General features: G+C 36.8%; 1 protein-coding gene and 1 long non-coding RNA gene across 5 annotated transcripts in view; both read right to left on the bottom strand.

Annotated features, from left to right (window-relative positions):
* BRCC3 (BRCA1/BRCA2-containing complex subunit 3) overlaps positions 1-18,322 on the bottom strand; it is a 63,181-nt gene that overhangs the window by 6,927 nt on the left and 37,932 nt on the right. The gene's annotated exons all lie outside the window — the stretch shown is intronic.
* On the bottom strand, positions 2-18,274 carry LOC123594033. The gene is made up of 3 exons (XR_006710651.1): positions 18,264-18,274; positions 14,104-14,105; positions 2-913 (listed from the first exon to the last, which is right to left on the bottom strand). It is a non-coding gene; the product is annotated as an uncharacterized LOC123594033 (long non-coding RNA).

The raw sequence follows: 18,322 nt of genomic DNA, 5'->3' as shown, positions 1-18,322 counted from the left end.
CATAGTTACCATTCTTTTTGTGTGTATGTGGTAAGAATACTTAAGATCTACCTTCTTAGAAAATATCAAGTATACAACACAGTATTGTTAACTATACTCAGCATGTTGTGCATTCGATCTCCAGAACTCATTCATACTGAAACTTTGTACCCTTTGACCAACACTTCCTCGTTTTCCCCTGCACCACTCCTGCCATAGCAACCACCATTGTACTCTCAACTCAGTGAGTTTGGCTATTTTTATTTATTTCAATTCATCCATTGACAGAACTTAAGGTTGCTTATGTATCTGGTCTACTGTGAATAATACTGCAATGAATATTGGAGTGCAGATATCATTTTGAGACCCATATTTTATTTTCTTTGGATATATACCAAGAAGGGGGTTAGTTTTTAATGCCGAGTTGTCATAATCAGAAGTTTTCTATAGTCCTAATAGAAATTTTGGGATACGCTGTACTCAAAGATTAGACATTCTTGTCATTCATTTAGTAGCGCAACATCAAAGGGGACTGAGTTCTAACTGAGCTCATCTGGGGAGCAAATTAGAAGCACATTTGCAGAGTCAATATTCTCTATTCTCCTAGAAAACCTGGAGCCCTTTCATAAACTTAATGGAGGACTTGGGAGCACAAGGGGAAAAGGGGAATATCTAATTAATGCTGTTTTTTGTTGAGAAGTTGCCAGTGGGGTTGAACACCTTGATCACAAAGCCTGGGGAAAAGTAACTGCAGACTCTTCAATGATTCCATCAGATTCATTATGTAAATTGGATTACTCATATAAATGCTCATTTGTTCTAACTCAGTGTTCACCAGTGGCCCTCACTTCCCATTCTCTCCCCTGGGAGGGAAATAGGTAAGAAATTCATAAATACTTGTATTTTCATGCTAGAACATGAAACAAACATGCTTCTAGCATGAAGCTGAGGGCCGCTGGCACTGTGAGGCCTCACTGGCACACGGGAGAGCAGCAGCATAAGATCTAGCCCTCCTCTCTCTCTTTCGCACCCAGCAGAATGTGTCTGGGCTCTATACCATAATCTAGGTAGGACCCAAATAATGGAGAATTACAAGCACCCCTCCTCACATCCAAGTAGCTGCTTTTGGTCTGCAGAAGGCCCTTTGCAGTAATACACATGACTGTTATTTTTTTTATAAGTATGTATGTATGTATGTATGTATGTATTTTAATGTTTACTTCTTGAAAGAGAGAAACAGAGTGCAAGCTGGGGAAAGGCAGAGAGAGAGAGAGAGAGAGAGAGAGAGAGAGAGAGGGAGGGAGGGAGACACAGAATCCGAAGCAGGCCCCAGGCTCTGAGCTCTCCGCACAGAGCACGACATGGAGCTCAAAGCCACAGACCGCAAGACCATGACCTGAGCTGAAGTCAGATGCTTAACCGACTGAGCCACCAGGCGCCCCTTTATTTATTTATTTTGAGAGAGACAGGGAGAGAGAGTGCAAGCAGGGGAGGGGCAGAGGGAGACGGATTGGGAGAATCCCAAGCAAGCTCCTCACTGTCAGGACAGGACCCGACACAAGGCTTCAACTCACGAACCGTGAGATCATGACCTGAGCCAAAATCAAGAGTCAGACACTTAACTGACTGAGCCACCCTGGCGCCCCACAGGGACTGTTACTACTGATGATTCCAAACACCTGGAAGAAGTCAGCCTCCTGTTGCCATAAGGCTATTTAGTAGGGTTTCCTACCGAGTTTGTCAGGACTAAGAGCAGAAATGGGACTGGACACACATTTCCATAAACTCCTATTGGAAATGGCTCGAGCCTCTGTCAGTTCACTCAAAACTACAACCCCGCAACCTATGGAGGCAGAGAGGCAAAGCTTAGGGCAGAGATCCTGCTTCTGCTAATGAACTGCAGTTGGCCATGGAACAGCAGGGCTCTAAGCTCCACAGGAAGTAGATTTTGTACAGTGCAGGACCGTGACTGTATTTTCTCTTCCTTATGATTTTCTCAATAACATTCTCTCTTCTGTAGCTTACTTTTTTGTAAGAACACAGTGTATAACACATATACCATACAAAACATGTGTTAATGAGTGTATGTTACTGTATTAAGGCCTCTGGTCAATAGTGAGTTATTAGTAGTGAAGTTTGTGGACAGTCCAACAGTTCTATGTGGGTTTCTTACCACACAGGGAGTTGGCACCCCTAATCCTTCTGCTGTTTACGGGTAACTGTAATAGCTGGAATAGTTATTCCAGTATTCCTGTTGAGAGCAGCTACAAGAACTGGGCCAAATAAAATGGCACCTATCGCCATGTGTTGCAACTTCATAGGAACATTTACTTTGTGAAAATTCTTGGAACTGATCTGTGTCGCGGATGCATGGGTGTCTTCACTTTGTGAAAACTTATTGAGCTGGACATTAAAATTAGTGCACTTTTCTATATGCATTTCACTTCAACTGAAGAGCTAAAATCAACCAAGCAAATTAAGTTTCTGACAGGTCAGAACATACTAAAATACTAGTGTGGAAGTCTGCTGCCGAAGGGATTGTTCAACAATTATTTTCTGAGCACCATTTCAAATAGGCTACATCGTAGATACCAGATTGGAGGGAAGGAAGACTGGAGCACAATGGGTGGGTGAAATGGAAACTAAAAGGAGTTTTTAAAAAATAATGAAAATGAAAATACTACTATCCCAGCATCTGTGGGATATATTTAAAGCAGAGATCAGTGGAAAATCATAGCCTTAAGCACTTATATATCAATGAAGGACCAAAAATATATTAATTAACCCCTAAACGCCAATTACTAAGATAAAACACAATAAAATAACTGAAGTAAAATATAAAGGAAGGGAAAAATGAAAGCTACAAGAAAAATTAATGCGATCGGGAGGAAAAAAACAATCAAATTAATATAAAGAATGATTGTTTTGAGAAAATTAACAAAATAGACACACTACTAGCTAACATAATCAAGGAGGGAAAAGGAAAAAAACACAAATATACAAAATATGGAATGACAAGGAGGAGGTAACTATTAAAATAGGAGAGATGTAAAATACCATAGGAGACTACCCGGCAGATCGATCTCTCTGCAAATAAATTTGAAAACAAGACAAAATGGATAGTTTCATGGGAAAATACAATTTACCAAAATTGACCTCATTAGGAAAGAAAACATAAACAGACCAATTCCCATAGCAAACAGAGAAATATACCAAGGGAATACCTACCACCCCCCAAATAAAAGACCCTGCTGCTTTCTTTGGGGAATATTCAAACAATACATTGTCCTCAATGCTACATACATTGCACAAGAGCCTAAAAAAATGAAAGAAAAGTCCAAACAATTCTTGGGGAGCAAGTACAATATGGATGACTAAACCCGACTCAAGCAGTACCAAAAATTCAAAAAAGCTAAACTTATGATTACTTATGCAAACATACTAAGCAAAATATCAGTGAGCAAAGCCTGATATCACATTAAGGCAATTCAACAGGATATCTTTTCAGAAGCCAAGCTTGGTTCAATGGTAGGAAATCTATTAATACATCATATTAAGAGATCTGAAGAAAATATTAATTGCCTCCATAGATACTGAAAAAATTAACAAAATTCAACACTCAATCCTGATTACAACACAGAATAAAAGACAAAAGTAGGAATGTATCCTTTTCTTTTTTTTTATTAGAGAGAGAGAGAGAGAGAGTGTGTGTGAGCAGGTGATAGGGGCAGAGGTAGAGAGAGCCCAATGTGGGGCTTGATCCCACGATCCTCAGATCATGACCTGAGGTGAAATCAAGAGTCAGGTGCTCAACTGACTGAGCCACTCAGGCACCCCAGGAATGTATACTTACTTACTATGAAAACGTATGTTAACCTTAGTCCTGAATACTATCTTACTTAAGAGTGAGATGCCACAGGGATTTCCACAAGGATCAGAAACAAAGCACAAGTGCTTACTACTCCCACTACTATTTAAATGTTGTGAAGTAGATGTTAGTCAATACAGTTACACATAAGAAATCAATTACAAGTACAGAAATTGAAGAAGCGAAGCTATTTTTACTTACAGATGAAATATGATATTTATCTAGAAGTCTCCAAAAAACCAAAGGTAAAATTAACTCAAAGAATAAAGGAATTCAGGAAGGTAAAATTTACATACAGAAATAATAGTCGTCAAATATACAAACAATAAAAAGAGTGGCAATGGAAAAAACAAATGCAAAAAAAGAATCTCGTGTATACCCAACTTCCTTCCCATCTCTGACCCTCCAACATGCTGTTTCCTCTACCCGGAGTTTCCCCCACCTCCCCCGCCATTTTTACTTAGCTAACTTTTACTCATCCATCAGAAAACAGCTTAAGAATGCTTTCTTTAAATACCACACCATTTTACTTACATGTAGAACCTAAAAAACAAAATAAGTGAACAAAACTAATAGATGCAGAAAACAGAGTGGTAATTGCCAAAGAGGAAGGGGTAGGGGGATGGGCAAAATGAATGAAGGGGATCGAGAGGTACAGACCTCAAGTTATAAAATACACAAGCCCTGGGGATGCAATGTACAGCATGGTGACTATAGTCAATAATACTGAATTGCATATTTGGAAGTTGCTAAGAGAGTTGATCTTGAAAGTTCTCATGACAAGAAAAATAATTTTTGTAACTGCGTGGTGAGGGTTGGTAACTAGACTTACTGTGGTGACCACATCACAGTGTATACAAATATTGAATCACTGTGTTGCATACCTGAAACTAACATAATGTTATATGTCAATTATATCTCAGTAAAGAATAAAAAGAATGCTTTCTTCAGCAAAAACTTCCTTGACTGTTCAGCAACAAATTAAGTATGTAATTGTCTTTTTTCTCTTTCCTTATTTTTCCAACTTTATTGAGATATAATTGATATATAATATTGTGTAAGTTTAAGGTATACACTTAAACTTATGTGTTTAAGTGTATGATACACTTATACACTGCAAAATAATTATCAACATAGAGTTAGCTAACACCTCCATTACATCACATAATTACCATTCCTCTTTTTGTGGTGAGAATGTTTAAGCTCTTTTACAAGTCCTGATGCCCAGGCATCATTCTTTACCTATGATACAGATCACAGTCTCTGGGGGAGGAACCCAGACATCCAGAGCAAGTGTGTGTGTGTGTGTGTGTGTGTGTGTGTGTGTGTGTGTGTGCGCGCGCGCACACAAAATTTTTTATAGCAGTTTTAGGTTCAGGGCAAAATGGAGAGGAAGGTGCAGAGATGTCCCCACACATGCACAGCCTCCCCCATTAGCAACATCCTACACCGGAGTGGTACCTTTGTAATAACTGGTAAGCCTCCAGTGACTTATCAACATCACACGAAGTCCATAGTTTACATTAGGACTCACTCTTGGTGTACATTCTGTGGGTTTTCACAAATGTATAATGGCATGTACCCCATTATAATATCACAGAATAATTTCGCTGCCCTAAAAGCCCTCTTTTCTCCCTAACCCCTGGCAATCTTTTTACTGTTTCTATAGCTTTTCCTCTTATAGCATGTCCTGTAGTTGGAATTGCGTAGTATGTAGCCTTTTTGGATAGGCTCAGTGTATTTTTTAAACTACTTGGGTGATTCCAGTGCTCAGCCAAGTTTGGGAATGAGTGGTTTAACTCCTTTTTCTTTCTCCATACCTTCCAATCTACTCAGTCCAAATGTTCCTTAATTTTTGGTGACAAAGTATTCCTTAGAGTTGCAGAAGCCTATTAACTTTTCCTTAGAAAGGAAAAAAAAATAAGGTGAGGTACATGAGTTTTTTTCCTAACAATAAAAAAGCTAAAAGAGAAAAGCTGGTAAGCAAAGTGCTTTCTGGCTAGATACGAAACCTCGAAGGGACAATTAGTGAAATTAACGATACCTGGCATTCACATAAAATTACTAGGCATAGGAAAAAGCAGAAAAATGTGACCCATAAACAAGAAAAAATAAGTCAACAGAAACAGAGTTAGAAATACCAAAGATGAAATAATTAGCGGACAAGCATCTTAAAATAACCATTATAACTATATATATACATATTTATATGTATAACTATATATATGTATAACTGTATATATGTATATATGTCTGTATAACTATGTATATATACATATCTATATGTCTGTCTACATGACACTTTTTTAAATTTCTTGAAAAGATAATCAATTGTTTAAAGTAAAACGAAATAACAACATATTATGTTTTTATAACATACAAACAAGTAAAATTTACGTGTTGTGTACATTAGCACAAAAACCAGGAGAGAAGTGGATGTATAGTGTTCCAAGGTTCCTAAAACTTCATGTGAACTACTATAATACCACTTGAAGGCAGACTGCGATAAGTAAAAATATGTAAACCAGCGGTTTTTCACCAGAGATGGTTTTCCCCTTCAGGAAACATCTGGCAATGTCTGGAAACATTTCTTATTGCTACAACTGAGGAGGTGCTCCTGGCATCTAGCAGGTAAAGGCCTGGGATGCTACTGCCCAACACCCTAAACTATACTGGAGTCCCACCACCACTACAGTTATCCCACCCAATATGTCAATGGTGACGATGTGCTATATTCCCTAAATCAAGCACTGAAGTAACATAACAAAAAATTATAGCTAATAGACCTAAAAAGGGGATAAAATTAAATCATAAAAATTACTCAATCCAAAAGAAGGCAAAAGAGGAAAAGGTGAACATAAATCAGATAAGACAAATAAAAAACAAACAGCAAGATGGTAAGGAAGACCCAACTATATGCTAACTACAACAATTACACTTTAAATTTAAAGACAAAAATAAGCTAAAAGTAAAAAGACAAAACGTGCTAACAATACTCAAAAGAGAGTAGGTATAGCTCTATTAATATCAGACAAAGTTGATTTTGGAGCAAAGAATATTAACAGGGATGGAGAAGGTAATTTCATAATGACAAGAAGGTGAATTCATAAAAAATACGTAACAGTCCTAAACATGTATACACCTAATGACAGAGCTTAAGAAGATATTAATAAAAAACTGATAGAACTATGATAACAGACTGATCCACAATTATAGCTGGAGGGTTCAAAAACCTTCTCTCAAAAATTGATAGAAGAGTAGACACAAATATCAGTAAGGATAAAGACTTGAAAAACGCTATAAAACAACTTGATCTAATTGATATTTATAGGCACACTTCACCCAACAGTAGAACAACTTTTCAAATACACACAGAAAGTTTACCTATAGACCATATTCTGGGCCATAACACATTCTCAATAATTTTTAAAGGATTCAAGTCACATAAAGTATTTTCTTCTGAACACAGTGGAATTAAATTGGAAATCAACAACAGAAAGGTATGGAAATACCAAAGTATTTAGAAGCTACATAACATACTTCTAAATAACCTCCGGATCCAGAGATAAAATACTTAAGAAAAAGGATCAAAAATGAAGAATGCAATAAATGAGATTTGAAACAGGCCTGATGCATTGTGCAGCAGTCTGGAAGAAGCAGAGTAACAGATTAGTGAGACAGAAGAGAAAATAATGGAAGATAATGAAGCTGAACAAAAGAGAGAAAGAATTATGGAACGTGAGAATAGACTTAGGGACCTCAGTGACTCCATTGCATGTAATAACATTCATAATAAATTCATATTATAGAAATCCCAGAAGAAGAGATAGAAAACGGGGCAGAACATTTATTTCAAGAAATAACAACAGAAAACTTCTCTAATCTGAGGAAGGAAACAAACATCCAGATCCAGAGGCACAGAGAACTCCCACCAAAATCAACAAAAGCAGGCCAATACCAAGACATATTGTAATTAAATTCGTAAAATATAATGATAATGAAAAAAACCCTTAAAAGCAGCAAGACAAAAGACGTCCTTAACTTAAGGGAAAACCCATAAAGGTAGCTGCAGATTTCTCAACAGAAACTGGGCAAGCCAGAAGAGAGTGGCATGATACACTCAAAGTACTGAATGGGAAAAACCTGCAGCCAAAAATACTCTATCCAGCAAGGTGGTCATTCAGAATAGGAGAGATAGCTTCCCAGACAAACAAAAACTAAAGGAGTTCATGACAACTAAACCAACCCTATAAGAAATATTAAAGGGGATTCTTTGAGTTGAAATGAAAGACCAAAAGTGAGAGTATTAAAAGTAAAAAATAGAAAAGCTGTAACAATAAGTATTTCTCCAAAAATGGGAGTCATAAAATGAAAGGATTAAAATATGACACCATAAACCTAAAACATGGGGGGTACAGGAGTAACTTAAGCAACCATCAACTTAACATAGACTGTAACATTCAGAAGATGTTATATACAAACCTATTGGTAACCACAAGTCAAAAATCAGTAATAGCTATGCAAAGAATAAAGAGAAAGGAATCTAAGATATCACTAAAGAAAGCTAACAAAACACGAAAGGGAGCAAGAGAAGAAATGATCAGGGAAAAACTACAAAAACCACCACAAAACAAGTAAGAAAATGGCACCTAAATACATATCAAGAAAACCTTTGGAAAAGACCACAGATACATGGAGGCTAAATAACCTGCTATTAAACAATGAATGGCTCAACCAGAAAATCAGTCAATACAGGGCTATCTCAAGAAGTAAGGAAAATCTCAAACAAGCTAACCTTACACCTAAAGGAGCTAGAAAAAGAACAACAAACGAAGCCTAAAGCCAGCAGAAGGAAGAAAATGATAAAGAATAGAACAGAAATAAATGAGACAGAAACTGAAAAAAAAAATAGAAAAGATCAATGAAACCAGGAACTGTTTCTTTGAAAAAATTAATAAAATTGATAAACCTCTAGCCAGACTTATCAAAAAGAAAGGAGAAAGGACCCAAATAAATAAGATCACAAATAAAAGAAGAGAAATAACAACCCACACCATACAAATATTAACAATTATAAGAGAATACTATGGAAAACTATATGCCAACAAATTGGACAACCTGAAAGAAATGGATAAATTCCTAGAAACCTATAAACTATCAAAACTGAAACAGGAGGAAATAGAAAACTTTAACAGACCCATAACCAGCAAAGAAATTGAATCAGTAATAACAAATCTCCCAAGACACAAAAGTCCAGGATCAGATACCTAGACAGGCGATTTCTACCAAAGATTTAAAGAAGAGTTAATACCTATTCTTCTCAAACTATTCCAAAAAATAGAAATGGAAGAAAAGCTTCCAAATTCATTCTGTGAGGCCAGTATTACCCTAATACCAAAACCAGACAAAGATCCCATTAATGGAATACTACTCAGCCATGAGAAAGAATGAAATCCTGCCATGTGCAACAATGTGGATGGAACTGGAGGGTATTATGCTAAGTGAAATGTCAGTCAGAGAAAGACAGATATCATGTTTTTACTCATATGTGGAATCTGAGAAACTTAACAGAAGACCACGGGGGAAGGAGAGGGGGGAAAAAGTACAGAGAGGGAGGCAAACCATAAGAGACTATTAAATACACAGAACAAACTGAGTGTTGATGTGGGGGGGAGCAAGGGGAGAGGAAAAAGAGGGGTTGGGCATTGGGGAGGGCACTTGTTGGGATAAGCACTGGGTGTTGTATGTAAGCGATGAATCATGGGAATCTACTCCCAAAGCCAAGAGCACACTGTATACACTGTATGATAGCTAACTCGACAATAAATTATATTTTTTTTTTTTAAATTTTTTTTTCAATGTTTATTTTATTTTTGGGACAGAGAGAGACAGGGCATGAACGGGGGAGGGGCAGAGAGAGAGGGAGACACAGAATCGGAAACAGGCTCCAGGCTCTGGAGCCATCAGCCCAGAGCCCGACGCGGGGCTCGAACTCACGGACCGCGAGATCGTGACCTGGCTGAAGTCGGATGCTTAACCGACTGCGCCACCCAGGCGCCCCAATATATTTTAAAAAAAGAATGATAATGAAGATAGATGCAAAACTTCTCAATAATATATTAGCAAACCAAATCCAATACTACATTGAAAAATCATTCATCACGATCAAGTGGGATATATTCCTGGGCTGCAAGGGTGGTTCAATATTCACAAATCTATCAACATGATACACCACATTAGTAACAGAAAGGATAACAACCACATGATCATTTCAATAGATGCACAAAAAGCATTTGACAAAGTACAACATCCATTGATGATGAAAACCCTCAAAAAATTAGGTTTAGAGGAAACATACCTCAACATAATAAAGGCCATATAAGAAAAAACCCACATATAATATCATCCTCAATGGGAAAACCTGAGAGCTTTCTTCTATGGTCAGGAACAAGACAGGGATGTCCACCCTCACCACTGCTATTTAACATAGTACCAGAATTGCTAGCCACTGCAGTAAAACAACACAGAGAAATAAAAGGCATCCAATTTGGCAAGGAAGAAATAAAACTTTCACTATTTGCAGACAACATGACACTCTATATAGAAAACCCGAAAGACTCCACCAGAAAAGTGCTAGAACTGATATACGAATTCAGTGAAGTCACAGGATACAAAATCAACGTACAAAAATCTGTTACATTTCTATGCACCAATAATGAAGTAGCAGAAAGAGTAATTAAGGAATCAATCCTATCTATCTATCTATCTATCTATCTATCTATCTATCTACCTATCTATCTATTTCTTAGAGAGAGGGGAGCACACAAGTGGTAAAAAGGAGCAGAGGGAGAGTGAAAGAGAATTCCAAGTAGGTTCCACGCTGAGCATGAAGCCCAATGCGGGACTTGATCCCACAACCCTGGGATCATGATCTGAGCCAAAATCAAGAGTTGAGTGCTCAACCGACTGAGGCACCCAGGCACCCCAGAATCAATCCCATTTACAATTACACCAATAATAATAAGACACCTAGGAATAAGCCTAGCCTAATCAAAGAGGTGAAAGACCTGTACTCTGAAAACTATAAAACACTGATGAAAGAAACTGAAGATATCACAAAGACCTGAAAAGACATTCCACACTTATGGATAAGAAGAATACTGTTAAAATGTCTATAATACCCAAAGCAATCTACACATTTCATGCAATCTTTACCAAAATACCAATAGCATTTTTCACAGAGCTAGAACAAACTATCCTAAAATGTGTATGGAACCACAAAAGACCACAAATAACCAAAGCAACCTTGAAAAAGAAAAGCAAAGCTGGAGGCATCACAATTCCAGACTTCAAGTTATATCACAAAGCTGTAGTGATTAAGACAATAAGGTACTGGCACAAAAATAGACACATAGATCAATATAACAGAACATAAAACCCAGATATGAACTGACAACTATATAGTCAATTAATCTTTGACAAAGCAAGAAAGAATATCCAATGGAAAAAAGACAGTCACTTCAACAACTGGTGTTGGGAAAGTTGGGCAGCAACATGCAGAAGAATGAACCTGGACCACTTTCTTACACCAGACACAAAAATAAACTCAACATGGATGAAAGACCTCAATGTGAGACAGGAAACCATCAAAATCCTAGAGAAGAACACAGGCAGTAACTTCTTTGACATCAGCCATAGCAACTTCTTACTAGATATGTCCCCTGAGGCAAGGGAGACTAAAGCAAAAATCAACTATTAGGACTTCATGAAACTAAAATACTTCTGCACAGCAAAGGAAACAATTAACAAAACTAAAAGGCGACCTATGGAATGGGAGAAGATATTTGCAAATGACATATGTGATAAAGGATTAGTATCTAAAATATAAAGAACTTATAAAACTCAACACCCAATAAATGAATAATCCAATTAAAAATGGGCAGACGACATGAATACACATTTTCCAAAGAAGACATCCAGATGGCCAACAGACACGTGAAAAGATGCTCAACATCACTGATCATCAGGGAAATACAAATCACAAGTACAATGAGATATCATCTCACATCTGACAGAAGGGCTAAAATCAACAACACAAGAAACAATAGGTGTTGGCGAGGATGTGGAGAAAGAGGAACCCTCTTGTACTGTTGGTGGGGAATGCAAACTGGTGCCTCCACTGTGGAAAGCAGTATGGAGGTTCCTCAAAAAGTTACAAATTAGAACTACTTTATTATCTACCAATTGTACTACTGTTTACCCAATGAATACAAACATACAAATACAAAGGGCGTCATGACTCCAATGTTTACAGCAGCATTATCTACAAGAGCCAAAATATAGAAACAGCCCAAGTGTCCATTAACTGATGAATGAAGAAGAAATGGTGTGTGTGTGTGTGTGTGTTGTATGTGTATATGTGTGTATATATATGTATATACACACATACACACACACACACATATACAAACAATGGAATATTACTTGACCATAAAAAAAGAATGAAATCTTGCCATGTGCAATGACATGGATGGAGCTAGAGAGTATAATGCTAAGCTAAATAAGTCAGTCAGAGAAAGACAAATACCATATGATTTCACTCATATGTGGAATTTAAGAAACAAATGAGGAAAGGGAAAAAAAGAGAGAAACCAAGAAACAGATTCTTAACTATAGAAAAGGAACCGATGGTCACCAGAAGAGATGGGTGGGGAATGGTAAAATAGGAGACGGGGATCACGGGGTGCACTTGTGGTGATGAGCACCAGGTGTTGTACAGAAGTGTTGAATCACCGTATTGCACACCTGAAACTAATATTATACTGCATGTTAAATAACTGGAATTTAAATAAAAACTTGAAAAAATAAAATAAGGAAAAAAATCTCACTGAAAATATGCCAAAAAAAGAAAAAAAAGAGAAGAAATCGTGCAATAGTGGACTTCCTTGCCTTGGTCCTGCTCTGGCTATGACTGCAGCCCCGCCGTATTACTGTTCCCACATACCTTTAGTTTTAGCCTTCCTGAATCTTTGTATTTTGTTTGACTCTTGTATGGCGCATAGAGTTGGTTTTGACTTTAGTATCTAATTTTAAAACCATTTTCTTTAACAGCCAAGTTCATCTAATTGTGAGATAAAGAAGTCCTGGGGATGTAATGTGGAACATGATGACTACAGTTAACAATACTGTATCATAGGGGCACCTGGGTGGCTCAGTCAGTTGAGTGGCGGACTCTTGATTTTGGCTCAGGTCATGATCCCACAGTTCATTGGATCAAGCCCCACATCAGACTCTGCACTGACAGCTAGAGCCTGCTTGGGATTTTCCCTCTCTCCTCTCTCCCTCCGCCCCTCTTCCCCACTTGCTCTCCCTCTCCCTCCCTCTCTCCCTCCCTCCCTCTCTCTCTCTCTCTCTCTCTCTCTCTCTCTCTCGTTCTCTAAAACAAACAAAAACGATACTGTATTATATGTTTGAAAGTTACTAAGAGAGTACATCTTAAAAGTTCTCATCACACATACAAAAGAAACAATTTGTAACTATGCAAGGTGGCCAATGTTAACTGAACTTGTGCCAATTATTTTGCAATATTTACATGTATCAAATCATTATGCTCTATACCTGAAACTTATACAATGTTCTGCTGTTTATATCTCAATAAAACAGAAAACTACCTAAATAAATAACCTGTGGATTAATCAGGAAGTCAAAAAGGAAAAATACAAAATGTTTTGAACTGAATAAAAATGAAAACACAGTAAGATTTGTGGGATACAACTAAAGGAATACTTGGAAATTTACACAAATTTATATAGAAAAAAAGAAAATAGATCTCAAATAAACTCAGCTTCCATCCACCTTAAAAAAATAGAAAAAAGAACAAGTGAAGCTCAAAGTAAGTGAAAAGAGGGTGCCTGTGGCTCAGCTGGTTAAGCATCTAACTTCAGCTCAGGTCATGATCTTGTAGTATGTGTGTCCGAGTCCTGCATCAGGTGAGTTTGAGCCCTGCTTTGGGTGAACATGAGCTTCACTTTTCTTTCTCTCTCTCTCTCTGCCCCTCATGTGATTCTCTCCCTCTCCCTCTCTTACTCCACCCTCGCTTACTTGCACTTTCTCTCTCAATTAAAAAAAAAAAAAAGTAAGCAAAAAGAAGGAAATAACATATCAGAGTTGACATAAATGGAACAGTACACAGAAAAACAGAGAAAACCAATGAAACCAAAGGTTATTCTTTGACATATCCAGTAAAATTATTGCACGTCTAGCCAGATTTATCAGAAAAAAGAAACAAATTACCAATATAGTAATGAGAGAGACATTACTATGATTTTACAGATAATAACCAATAAAAGATATTATCATAACAACTTTATACCAATAAATTCAACCACTTAGATGAAATAAGTCCTTTGAAAGACACAAATTACCAAAGCTTATTCAAGAAGAACTATATAATCTGAATAGCCCTATATCTATTAAATAAATCAAATCGGTAGTTAAAAATCTTCCCACCATGAATACTCCAGGCCCAGAAGGTTTGACTGGTGAATCTACTAAAAAGGAAGAAAGAATATCAATTCTACAAAAACTCTTCCATTAAATTGAAAAGGAGGCAATACTGCTGAACTCTCCTTCTGAAGTCAGGATTTCTCTGCTGCCAAAGCCAGAGAAAGACTCTACAAGAAAACTACAAACTAATATCTCTCATGTATGTAAAATTGTGAACAAAATTTTAGCAAATCAAATCTAGCAGTACATAAAATGGATCATTCATCACGAATGATGGAGTTTTTCCCAGGAATGCGAAGTTGGTTTAGCAATCAAAACAATCAGTCAATGTAATTCATCAATATTAACAGACTAAAAAAGAAAAGCACTATAGATACAATAGGCATTGGATAAAATGCAACATTTATTACTGAAGAAAAAGAGAACTCTCAGTAAACTAGGAATAGAAGGAAACCTCCTCAAATCAGTAAGGGAAAAAAAACCTTCAGGTAACATCATACTTAATAGTAGAAGACTGAATGCTTTCCCCAATGATCAGGAACAGAGCTACCATGACTGCTCTCACCAGTTGTATTCAGCAGTTTATTAGAGGTTCCAATGAGTACAGTAAGGTAAGAAAAATAAACAGAAGGCATCTAGATTAGAAAGGAAGAAGTAAAAACTGCCTTTATTCACAGATGAAAATCTATGTGTGTAATCCAATGGACTGTTCAAATAGGGTACTAAAATTAACAAATAAGTTTAGCAAGGTAGGATATAAACTCAATATACAAAATCAATTGTATTTTTATATAGTAGCAATGAAGAATAGGAAATTGAAATTAAAACAATAGTATTTACAATAGGATAAAGATATGAAATGGGTACGGATAAATCTGACAAAAGATATGCAAGACTTGTATGCTGAAACCTACAAAGCATTGTTGAGAAAATTAAAGACCTAAAATAAACGGAGACATATGCCATGTTCATAGATTGGAACACTCAATATTATTAAGGTGTCAATTCTCCCCAAAATGATCAATATTCAATATAATCCCAGTCAAAAATATAAGCAGGTTGTTTTGGAAAATAGTCTAGCAATTTCTTAGAAAGTTAAATATGCATGTACCATATAATTAATTCAGCCAGTGTGCTCCTAAGTATCTCCCTAAGGGAAGAGAAAGCACATATCCACACAAAGACTTGTACACAGAAGTTCAAAGTAGCTTTATTTGTAGTAAACCAAGACTGCAATTAACTCAAATATCTATCAGCAAGCAAAGGGATAAACAAATTGTGCTACTATTTATATAATTTAATACTTTTCTGTAATAAAAGGTGTAAACTATTGATACATGCTATAACATGGATGAATCCTAAAATAATTCTGGTGTATGAAATGAGACAAAAAAGAGTACATATTCTATGATTCTATACATATGTATATTTTCCCATAGAAAATGCAGACTACTCTATAGTGACCACAGATCAGGGTTTCCTGGGGTTGGAGGAGGGACAGGGAGTGATGAGAGGGAGGAATTACCAAGGGACCCAAAGAACATTTTGAGGGTGATGGATATTTTCATTATCTTGATTGTGGTGATGGTATAAACAAGTGTGCACACGTGAAAACTTATCAAATTATATACTTTTCTGCTTTTTTGATCTTTACATCATTTTATTTTTTAAATATAATTTATTGGCAAATTGGCAAATTATATACTTTAAATGTGTGTAGTTTATTGTATGTCAATTATACGTCAATAAAGCTGTTAAAAAATAAAAGGAACCCGGGCTCCTTGGAGGAATGCTGAATCCAGAGCTGAATCCGGGAAAGAACAAGAGGAAGGTGGAACATCTTCTTGTGCCAGAAAATCAAGTAGTACTCAAAGAATAAGGAGAATATGGCAAAAGAACATGGGAGGAGCATCCACTGGTTGATTCTGAAACAATGTGTGCCTCAAAATAGCTAATGATAATAATGGATTAGAACCCATTGAATAAAATAAAGAATACAAATACACACATGAATATAACTAAATAAATGAGGGACGCCTGGGTGGCTCAGCCGGCTAAGCGCCTGACTTCAGCTTAGGTCATGATCTCATGGTTTGTGAGTTTGAGCTCTGCATCGGGCTCTCTGCTGTCAGCACAGAGCCCACTTTTCTGTCCACCTCTGTCTGCCTCTCCCCTGCTTGCACGCATATGCACATACTCTCCCTCTCTAAAATAAATAAGCCTTAAAATTTTTTTAATAAATAGGGGCGCCTGGGTGGCTCAGTCGGTTAAGCGTCCGACTTCAGCCAGGTCACGATCTCGCGGCCCGTGAGTTCGAGCCCCGCGTCGGGCTCTGGGCTGATGGCCCAGAGCCTGGAGCCTGGTTCCGATTCTGAGTCTCCCTCTCTCTCTACTCCTCCCCCATTCATGCTCTGTCTCTCTCTGTCTCAAAAATAAATAAACATTAAAAAAAATTTTTTTTTTAATTTTTAATAAATAAATGATTAAATAAACAGATGGGCAGGGAAAGCCCTTCCTGAGAGTAGAATGCCATCTGGTAAATGTAAAAGGAATGATGGAATTAGAACATTGCTTTTGAGAACCATCTTAGTAATAAATAATTTAGGAAAGAATCATTGATGAATGGTAAAAGTCCCCACAATATACTTATTCATTTCAAAGGGAAGAATAGTAACCTTATAGTGGAAAAGCCTCACAGACACTACCTTAAGCATCTGGTCAAAGTTGAAACCACCAATAATGGCACAAATTGATACCATGTGCCTCTTGATACAAATCACTGAGAAGAATACAACATCCCTTCTGTGGTGTTATTGCCAAAAGTGCTTACTCTGAAGCTTATTTGGATAAAATGTAAACCAACCCAAAATGAGGGACATTTTCCAAAATAACTGGCCTACAATCTTCAAAACTACAATGTTCACAGAAGGCAAAAGAATTGTTTCCGATCAAAGGAGACTCCAGGTCATGATAATTACATGCAGTGTGTGAAGCTGCATCTGGACCAAAATAAAGTGGTCTTTTCCTGCTATAAGGAATGTTATTAGGAAAACTGGTAAAATTTAAATACTATCTGTGGATTAGGTAATAGTATTGTATGAAGTTTAATGTCCTGAAACTATTTTATTTTTTTTTTATGTAAGAAAATGTACCGGTTCTTTAGGAAATGTCAATCATGTGTGTAACTTAGCTCTCACATGGTTCAGGAAAAACCATCCATAGGTATAAAGAAAAAAAATAATAATGAAATATGAGAAAATTTTGATATTTGAGGAATCTGTGTAAAGGGGACACAGGAATCCTTTGTACTATTCTTGCAACTTTTCCGTAAATTTGAAATTATTGTAAAAAACGAATGTTAAAAAACATTAAGAGTAATAACTAAAAGAATCAAAGCAGTAAATACAACTTCTAAAACAGAAAAAACAGAAAACTCACTCAGTGTAACGAATGGTAGGAAACATAAAAAGAATTAAACAGAAAGCGTGGCAAACAGAAGACAAAAATGTAATTGCAGGAACACTGCCACATGTATCAGCCACGAGAATAAAGTGAATGCATTACACTCACCTATTAATAGACAGATGCTCTCATTGTTTAAAACCAAGTAACTCAAGATCTTGCTATATTCTATTTATAAGGAACATACCTGAAACAAAATAACTGAGGAAGGTTGACAATAAAAGTTATAAAAGGAAAATGCTAGTAACAAGAACTACAACATGCAACAGGCAGTGGCAGAGACTGCTGACTGACTAATCCAAAATGTCCAGTGTCACCTTCCTCCTTGGTAACAGAATGCCCATTTTTAGCCAAGGCAAAGTTACCTGATGGGCCTCCCTGGTAGCTTAGGTGTGACTGCTTCACTAAGTTCTGCCAATGAGAAGGAGATGGAATTGTTTTCTGGGACTTCTGAGGTCACTTATTAGAAATTGGCTGAGCTAGGATGGGCCCCTTTTTGCCCTCCTA

This window comes from Leopardus geoffroyi, chromosome X, assembly GCF_018350155.1.
Source record: "Leopardus geoffroyi isolate Oge1 chromosome X, O.geoffroyi_Oge1_pat1.0, whole genome shotgun sequence".
NCBI lineage: Eukaryota > Metazoa > Chordata > Mammalia > Carnivora > Felidae > Leopardus > Leopardus geoffroyi.
Note: the sequence above shows the minus strand (reverse complement) of the source record. Positions and strands in the feature narration are given on the sequence as shown.